This window comes from Mesoplodon densirostris, chromosome 16 (genome assembly GCF_025265405.1).
Source record: "Mesoplodon densirostris isolate mMesDen1 chromosome 16, mMesDen1 primary haplotype, whole genome shotgun sequence".
Lineage (NCBI taxonomy): Eukaryota > Metazoa > Chordata > Mammalia > Artiodactyla > Ziphiidae > Mesoplodon > Mesoplodon densirostris.
In genome coordinates, this window is record NC_082676.1 from 65,363,708 (window position 1) to 65,372,896 (window position 9,189).

At 48.1% G+C, this 9,189-nt stretch overlaps 1 long non-coding RNA gene and 1 other non-coding gene across 2 annotated transcripts; both read left to right on the forward strand.

Moving 5' to 3' along the window:
- The first annotated feature begins 172 nt into the window (after nt 1-172).
- Nucleotides 173-8,693, forward strand: LOC132476378 (uncharacterized). The gene is made up of 2 exons (XR_009530135.1): nt 173-396; nt 625-8,693. It is a non-coding gene; the product is annotated as an uncharacterized LOC132476378 (long non-coding RNA).
- LOC132477165 (small nucleolar RNA SNORD60) lies at nt 437-519 on the forward strand. The gene has a single exon (XR_009530190.1). It is a non-coding gene; the product is annotated as a small nucleolar RNA SNORD60 (small nucleolar RNA).
- Nucleotides 8,694-9,189: the final 496 nt, after the last annotated feature.

Consider the following 9,189-nt stretch of genomic DNA (forward strand, 5'->3'; position numbering starts at 1 on the left):
CCCAAAAGAAATGTCAAGGCTCGATTGGTGGAGACTTGGAGAGTAGAGAAAGGAGCGTATCAGCGGTGAAGAGGGGAGATACTTCCGCTGAGATTGCCCAATCGCAGAGGTGGGGCAGTTTCTATAAAAGCTTGAGCCTTAGACTCCTGCGTTCTTTCCGGATCAAGTACGAGGTCGGGGGGTTGGTTGTTCCTTGTTCCGTACGCCACGGTCGAGGGAGGAACCGGGCCCAGAGGGGGGTTGGGGAAGTGGCCCAAACCTGCCAGCCAACCTAGCCCCCGGGTCCAGCCTCCGCCTGAGACCCATCTTGGTCCTCAGCGTTCTACACGTTTCTGCTTCACCCTCCCCCCAGTTCCGTCGGGAAGTCGGAATCTCCAGATCTGCTTCTCTGTATAGGTAAGGCTGGGTTGGGCCTGGTTTCCCAAATTCAGTTCCGAGCCTGTGATGAATTGCTTTAATTTCTGACACCTCGTATGAAAACTGCACGCGCAGTCTGATTATTTTGCAAGACTGAGGCTTTAGGGTGCGCCTCCTTGATGGAAGGGCCTGGGGGGTGAAAACAGGTCTTGCCGGAAATGGCAGGATTGGGCATCTGTCTGCATTTGGGCGGTTTCTGATTTTCAGGACTGTCGGTGATCCGGCTGGAGACCTTGAGGTAAATCAGCATCAGTCTAGGGGCCTTGGTGCCCCGACTCGGATCCCTGGATTCAAGGTAGATCACGGGCCTTGCCCAGCTGCGCCTGGAGACCGCTGGCTTCTCCCTCTCTCTGCCTCTTTTCTTTTGTAAGGCACCCCTCTTTGGCGGGAAGCTGGGATTTTGCGCCATTTGGGGAAAGGATTTCTTGAACCTTATTCCTAAACTGCTCCTGCGACATTGCCAAATCCAGTGCTATGTCGGGTAGAATTCACAGGACTCTTAAGGTTTTATTTTTGTTACCAAGAAAGCAGGGTGAATGACTTTGGACTCTTCTGTTGCCTAGTCTGTCTCTACCGACACTCCTTTGCCCTCGTGCTACCTTCCATTGCGCCCAACTCCAGTAATCCCACTCTGTGCAGCTCCTGTAATCAGAGACCTGGGGAATCAGAGAATCCTCCCGTTATTCTAGATAGACAATCTTTTCTTAACTACATCCCAACTCTTAAGGGGGAAACAGAGCCCTTTCTACGCTACAAGTACCTGTACTTCTCCGGATTCCCTTGGCCAATCCCAAACCCTTCTTCCCTATGCTCTTCTGTACCCAACGATACCCCAGGTTGAAAATGCTGGTCCTGCTGGAGTAAGCCATAGTGGAACTTCCTATCACCCAGGATCAGGGAGAATATGCCCACTTAGGGAAGTGGCAAATGGCAAAGGCACAATCAAGATTACATGCGCCCTTCTTAATCGATTTAGCCCATTGCAAACATAGACTGGGCCAATTTTCTGAAGACCCTAGTAGCTTCACGGGGGATTTCAGGCCCTAACCCTGGCCCTTGATTTAACTTGGAAGGACGTCCAAATGGTCTTACCTACCTCCTGTACCCATGAGGAGAAGCAGAGGGTATGGGCAGCAGCACAGGTGTACGCTGACCAGTTTGCCAGGGACCAGCCCGACATTTATGCTGTTCGGGATGCAGTCCCAAATCATATAAACCCATTTGGGATTATAATTGCCTGGGGAGGAAAGGCCAGGAAACACAAGGTCCAGTGCCTATTAGAAGGAACGAGAAAGTGCATTTGGAAGCCAGTCAACTATGAAAAGGTCAAGGAAGTGACCCAAGAGGAAGAAGAAAGCCCTGTTCTCTTTCAGGGACAGCTTGTGGAGGCTTTTTAGAAAATTTGCTAACAGATCTCTCTGCTCCCAAGGTTCAGTCCTTGCTGCCCCTGATGTTAGGCAAAAACTGCAAAAGTTACAGTTAGGCCCACAAACTCCTAGAGCTGGCCTTTGGAATATTTAATGGATATCAAACTGAGGAAGAGGATAGAACTCAACATGGAAAAAGGCAGGCCAAAGCTCAAGCTAAACTGATAGCTGTTGCTGTCAGCCATGCCTTGCAACCTCAGGGCAACCCAAAGGGGGCAGGAAGGTTGAACCATCAGTCCAGAGGCGAGACCAAGGGGGAATGCTTCAAATGCAAGTCACCTGGCCATTGGGCCCATGAGTACCAGAAGAAGCTCCCGGCCCTTGCCCAGTCTGCAAACAGACCAGTCATTGGAGATGGGACTGCCCTTGGTCCCCAAGGGGAATGGGGGCTCCTGCTCCTGCTCCTGAGATGGCCATGCTGGATGACTGAAGCAACCCAGGGATTCTGGCGGCTCCCCCCGCCCCGACCCCACAAGATGTCTTATCTCCCTTGAGGAGCCCCTGGTGGCAGGTAAGATCAATTTTTTAAATTGATACAGGAGCCACTTACTCTGACCTGATTTTTCACGCTGGGCCTCTTTCCTCTAAAAGCTGCAGTGACTGGTGTTAATGGAAAGCCTTGTACCCTTCACTTCACTGGGGCTCTCACTTACCATTTTGAACATGCCTTTTTAGTTGAGTGTCCTACCCCACTACTAGGGAGAGATCTTTTGGGCTCCCTCAAGGCGATATTACTGTTAGGAGGCCCCGAGCAGAGCAGCCCCTTATCTTAACCCTGGCTAAGGCAGATCAACACAAGAGCAAGGGCTTGTTCCCAGCGATATTCTACAAGCAGTGAACCCTGCAGCAAACTGGACAAAGGGGAGTCCCTGGGAGGGCTATAAATGCCCAACCTGCAGAAACTAGCCTTAAGCCAGAAGCTGCTTACCCTAACCAGAGACAGTATCCCATTAGGTTAGAGGCAAAAGGGGGGTTACAACCCCTCATACATAAATTCTTAAAATATGGCCTCTTGGTTCCCTGTCAGTCTCAATGCAATTCTCCTATTCTGTCAGTTAAGCCTCATGGGGGGATATAGGGTGGTGCAAGACCTCAACAGTAAGAGGCAGTGGTTCCTATACTCCCCCTTGTGGCCAATTCTTATAAGATACTAGCCCAAATCCTTGAAAATGGTAAATGGTTTACTGTGCTCGACTTTACGGATGCCTTCTTTTACATCCCAGTTCATCCCTCACAATATTTGTTTGCCTTCGAGTGGACTAACCCCCACTCGGGCCAAATGCAACAATACACCTGGACAGCACTACCTACCACGGGTTTGGGCACAGCTCACAGTGTTTGCCCAGGCCCTAGGAAGGGAACCAAGGGGAAATAGGCCTAAAAGGGGCTATGCTACAGTATGCAGATGATATATTAACATGTAGCCCCACCGTGGAGGCTCAAGTGAGAACATCATTGAAGTTCTTAATTTCCTTGAGGTCCAGGATTACAGGGTCTCCCAGAAAAAGGCACAAATCTCAATGCAACAAGTTAAGTACATGGGACACGTTATAAACCCTGGAAGTAGACAGCTGTCGCAAGATAGAAAAGTGTTAGGCCTAAGTGCCCCAAAGACGTTTCTTTGTACCTTTTTACAAAGGTAAAAAGGCAGGGTTTTGCTGACTCTGGATCCCAGGGTTTGGGCTAATGTCTAAGCTCCTATATGAAGCTATTAAAAGCCCAGATACAGAACCATAACATTGGGCTGAGGAACACAGGAAAAGGCTTTTAATAGTATCAAACAGGTCCTCATTAAAGCTCCTGCTCTGGGTCTCCTCAGTTTTAAAAAGCCATTCATTTTGTAAGAAGTCCTAACCCCCTAAAAGCTCTGGGGGTCCTAAAAGAAACTAGAAGTTCCTCAGCCAATAGGCTATTTTTCCACACAACTAGATGATGTGCCCCAAGGTTGGCCTGGCTGCTTTCGGCCAGCAGCTGCCACCACTTTATCAGTGGAAGAAGCTAACAAGCTTACCTTGGACAGCCACTGAAGTCCAGACCCCTGCCCCCCAACATCAAGTACAAAGGACACTAGAGATCAGAGGCCACCGTACTAAGTACCAGCGTTTACTTCTTGACTCCCAAGAGGTAACCCTCAAAACTCCCAACACTGAGAAAAACGGAACCCTCTTAACACTGTTGGTGGGAATGTAAATTGGTGCAGCCACTATGGAAAACAGTATGGAGGTTCCTAAAACTACAGTTGCCATAGGATCCTGCGATCCCACTCCTGGGCATATACCCAGACATTTGAAAAGATACATGCACCCCAGTGTTCACTGCAGCACTATTTGCAACAACCAAGACCCGGAAACCTAAAGGTCCAGTAGAGTAGTGGATAAAGATGTAGATATATACAATGGAATACTACTTAGCCATTAAAAAGAACGAAATAATGCCATTTGCAGCAACATGGATGGACCTAGAAATACTAAGCGAAGTAAGTTAGACATACCATATATCATTTATTTGTGGAATCCAAACTACAGCACAAAGGAACATCTGTGAAACAAAAATAGGCTCAAGACAGAGAAAAGACTTGTGGCCTGGGGGAGGGAAGGACTAGGAGTTTGGGGTAGATGCAAACTAATACATAGGATAGATAAACAACAGGGTCGTACTATATAGCACAAGAAACTATTCGGTATCTTGTAATAAACCATAATGGAAAAGATGGAAAAATATATACATATAACAATCACTTTGCTGTACACCAGAAACTAACAACATTGTAAATCAACTCTACATTAATAAAATTTAAAAATTGCCACACCCTCAAACCAACTACACTGATGCCTGCTGAAGTCCCAAAGGTAATACATTCCTACCTTGACCAGGTTTGTCCCTATAGGCCTCATGACAGATCAAGACTTGACAATCCTGAGGAAGAATGGTTTACTGATCGCAGTTCATTAAGGACGGGCTCAGGAGGGCAGAGCATCATAGAGGTGAAAACTTTGTGCTGCCCAACGTGGCAGCCCAGAAGGCCGAACTCTAACCCAAGCCTTAACCCTAGGGGAAGGAAAAATTATATACACAGGCTCTGTGTATGCCTACCTCTACATGCCAATGGAGCCATATGGAAACAGGACTTGAATGCAAAAAACTCCCCTGTAAAGTATGGGGCTGAGATCTCACAGAGGCAGCTCAAAAACCAAACAAATCAAGTAACAGTCATTCACTGCCATGGACACCAAAAGGGAATCTCCCAAATTATCAAAGGGAACAACAGGGCAGATGGAGAAGCAGAGAAAGCGGTCTTGATACAACAAATGACATTAATTCCATCCCTTACCCCTTCTAACATGCCCAGGTACTCCTGAGGAAACCTGGGCGCAAGAAAAAGGGTGAACTAAGGGAACAGAAGTCTGGTGGCACATCAATCGCTTTTTCTGACCAATGGAAAATTCAAGGGCTACGTGATTTTTCTCCATCTGGGGAAGGATACTATGTCTACAGTGCTTTTCTGGCTTTTAAGGAGAAAATGACTCCCAGATATGATCAAATGGTTACTCGAGCCTGTGCCCTCTGTGCCACCCATAATAAGGAGGCCATCTCAAGCCCCTCCCCTGCCTTTTGTGAGCCCAGTCCAGCAACATGGGCCTTAGCCAGGAGAGGACTGGCAAATGGATTTCACTCAGGTGGCTTCTTTCCAGGGCTTCAAATATTAGTCTTTGTGGGTAGTTTTACTGGATGGGTGGAGGCCTTTCCCACTAGCACAGAAAAGGCAACTGAAGTGGCTAGAGCGCTTCTGAAGGCAATTATCCCTAGGTTTGGGTTGCCCTGACACCTCCAGATTGACAGTGGACCCTCAATTCATAGCAAAGGTTACCCAAAAGACCCTAGGAAATAGATACTACCTTTATTTGTCCTGCAGACCTCAGTCCTCAGGAAAGGTGGAACAGCCAAATAATACCCTAAAGAAAACCTTGGGTAAGCTCTTGTCATTAAATAGCAGAACCTGATAATAGCAGGGGTACCACCTGCTGCCAGCAACTCTTTAGGGGCAGCCCCTAAAACAACTAGGTTGAGCCCCTTTGAAATGACATATGGTAGGCTATTCCTCACCCTGGACATGGTAACCAGCTTAGAAACCTAGGCACACCTTAAATACATTAACCTGGGCCAGGTCCGAAGGGGGCTATTCAAGAATATGGAAACAGTTCACCTCTCCCCCAGATAACAGCCCCAGTTACTCCATTGTAAACCCTGGGTACTGGGACCTGGAAAAATGAGTCCTCTGGTGACCAGGTACTCCCAAAGCAAGAGTCTTGATCAAGTTTTGCTAAGCACCCCTACAGCGGTTAAACTTAATGGAGTCACTAGTTGCGTCCATCTACCCAGAATTAAACCTGCTTCCACTGATCTGTTACAGGAACCTGAAGACCCACATCCCAGCTATTCCCGTGAACCTGCCCAAGACCTCAAATATCTCTTCAAGAAGGTGACCCCCAAGCCAGTGACAACCGCATTGATAAGTAAACTCTCACTCTGACAGTAATTAATTTGGGGCTCTCCGGGTAACAAAAGCAAGATAAATGACAGTAGGCTGGGAGCCCGTATTTGCTACTGGGCTCTTGTTTACTGCAGGATTTCTTTTAACGCTACTTGCATTCCGGTTGCTTCCTAAATTAGAATTCTGATTGATGTCATTATGAAGTTATTAGTCACCCTAACTTTTCTCTTCCTCCTCTGGGGATTCATGTCAGGGGAGTGAGGATCCAACGCAATAGTAAATCTCTCAAGAATTATTGCAGGACTTCCCTAGTGGCGTAGTGGATAAGACTCCACACTCCCAATGCAGGGGGCCTGGGTTCGATCCCTGGTCAGGGAATTAGATCCCACGTGCATGCCACAACTAAGGAGCTGGCAAGCTGCAACTAAGGACCCCTGGAGCTGCAACTAAGGAGCCCGCCTGCCACAACTAAGACCCGGTTCAACCAAATATATAAATATTTTTTTTAAAATTATTGCTCAGGGAGAGAATCTGTCTCAGTGCTGGGTCTACCGTCCCAATCCTCAAAGCGACGCCTATCAGCTTAAAGAACTAAGCTACATACCCAGTAATGATGACCTTGAACTTAACTCTGGCTGAAGGTCCTGCGACCCCTGCTCCCCTCAGAGTCCACATCCAGCCCTTGGCACAGCTTCCATGCCTGGACCTGACCCCTCTCGTTAGTGCATCCAGCACACAAAGCTACCCCCATCAAAGCATATTTGTTTTGTACTCCGTCATAAAGGTAACTCATCTTGCTGCCCATGCCAGGAGCCTGGAACTAAATTCTGCAATGCACCAGCAGTTGACATCACCACCATTACCCATAATTTTAATTGCGAAGATCAAACAGGCAATGCCACCCATTGGTTCCTCCAAGATCAGTTGGCCGGTGGGATGTGTCTCCTGGACAGGCCTGGCGCCAAGCGTCTAACACACATCTTCCTTGCATGAGGTACATGTTTTTTGCCTCTCCCAAAGCCTTCGAGAAGACTCATACACCCTTATTCAGTGGTGGGATCCTCTCCTCCAACTGTACCGGAACCCCCACCTTGGGCAGACTCTGCTGAAGTAGTTTAATTCCACAACAGTACGTCAGGCATGTGCCCCTCCCAGACATCTATTCCTTTGTGGTCCAGGTGCAAACTGACTGTCCTCTTCAAAAAAAACCCAATTCCTCTTTCCCTTTCCTGGGATTAGCTGTGGCCTTTCCTTGTATAGACAGTGCTCTGTTTACAGGACAGTGTAACACTAGTAATCAAACAAACCCAGGGATTGCCATCTATAATATCACCCACCCCTGGGGCAAAAGGGCAATTGTCCTCCTTTCAGCAGGAAATGGAGCTGCCGTTGGTTTGGTGGCCCCTTGGGAGGCTTTGTTTATCATGAAGTGGTGCTCCACAATCTTTCAGAAGCCCTGTCCTGAGTGAATCCACAGGGAATGCACTCACCAGACTCTCATTGTCTCTAAGTTCCTTGGCTAGTAAAGTGATGGCTAATAGACTGGCCTTGGACTTCCTCCTAGCCAAACAAGGAGGAGTATGTGCAGTTCTCAGTAAGACATGTTGCACCTACATCAATAACACTGGGCTAGTAGAAGAGAACGTCAAGAAAATGTGACCACGCCAAATGACTTCACTCCTTCAGACAGGGTAACCCAAGCGCTGACCTAGACTGCAATTAAGGAGATGTTACCAAGTGTGACCTAGTTCTTAGCCCCTGCTTGGGCCTCTAGTTGCCATAACCCTTTTACTGAACTTTGGCCCCTGCCTTTTTAATCTGCTTGTTAAGTTTGCTTCCAGGTTGCAACAATTCCACATCAAGATGATGGTGATGCAGGGATTCCAGCCATTCCCTGACATAGATCCTACTGGAATAACAGCAGAAGTCACCCTGGGGCCCCTGGACAAGATAGGGCAAGAGTTCCGTGGCCCCAGTTAGGTAGGGTCCACGAGCCCAGTGCCAGCCTGCAGAAGCTACAGAAGACAGACCTCTGCCTCACATCCTCCCAATAAAGAGTTCTTGGGGTCCACGTCACTTGGGAGATTTGAGGTAAGAGAAAGGTGGCTGAGCAGCTGCAACCATTCTCCTGCTGACACTTCAAGATAAGGTATTAGCAGGAGCTTCGGGTCCTGACTGGGTGGAAGACAAAGCGACTACAGTTTCCTCATTCTTGTGGTCAAGGGGATTTTCCAGCCCAACACATCTGTTTCACAGTCTTGGTCTCTTCTGGATTCTTCGTCTCGTTGGATTCTTTCCTCAAAGAAGACATCTGTAAGTCTCTGAAGTGCTCAGCAATAAAGCAAAGGTGGTGAGTTGATTGGAGCACACGTGTCTTTATTTTCATGCCTGTTTGCACCCCAGAGGACTCCATGGGACGACTGGGTCATCCCTGGGCAGTCTCAGTTAGGGGCAGAGCATGAAAATGGAAGTTCACGCCAGTGACTTTCCACCTATTTGGACTTCCTTCTCTGTTTTTACCTGTAAGGATAGGTTTCTTGTGTGCCTTTGCCTTGGGGTGGGTGGTGAACTCTTAATTCCTGTAATTCCTCACTAACAGTCCCTGAGCACTGCTTTCAATGGACAAGGCAAGCACTCCAGAAAACACAACTTTATTCACTAGGACTGGAAACAAAAGCTCTCAATCAAAACACTGACTTCAAGGTTTTAGTACAAGGTGGAGTGCCCTGCCCACCCCCCCTGGCTTGACCTTGCCAAGCCCAGGCCCTGTGTCAGCCTGCTGAGATGGTACCCTGGTCAGCAGGTGAGGGCTGGCAGTCCTGGTTTGCCTGACATTTCTGTGGCTTCCCACAT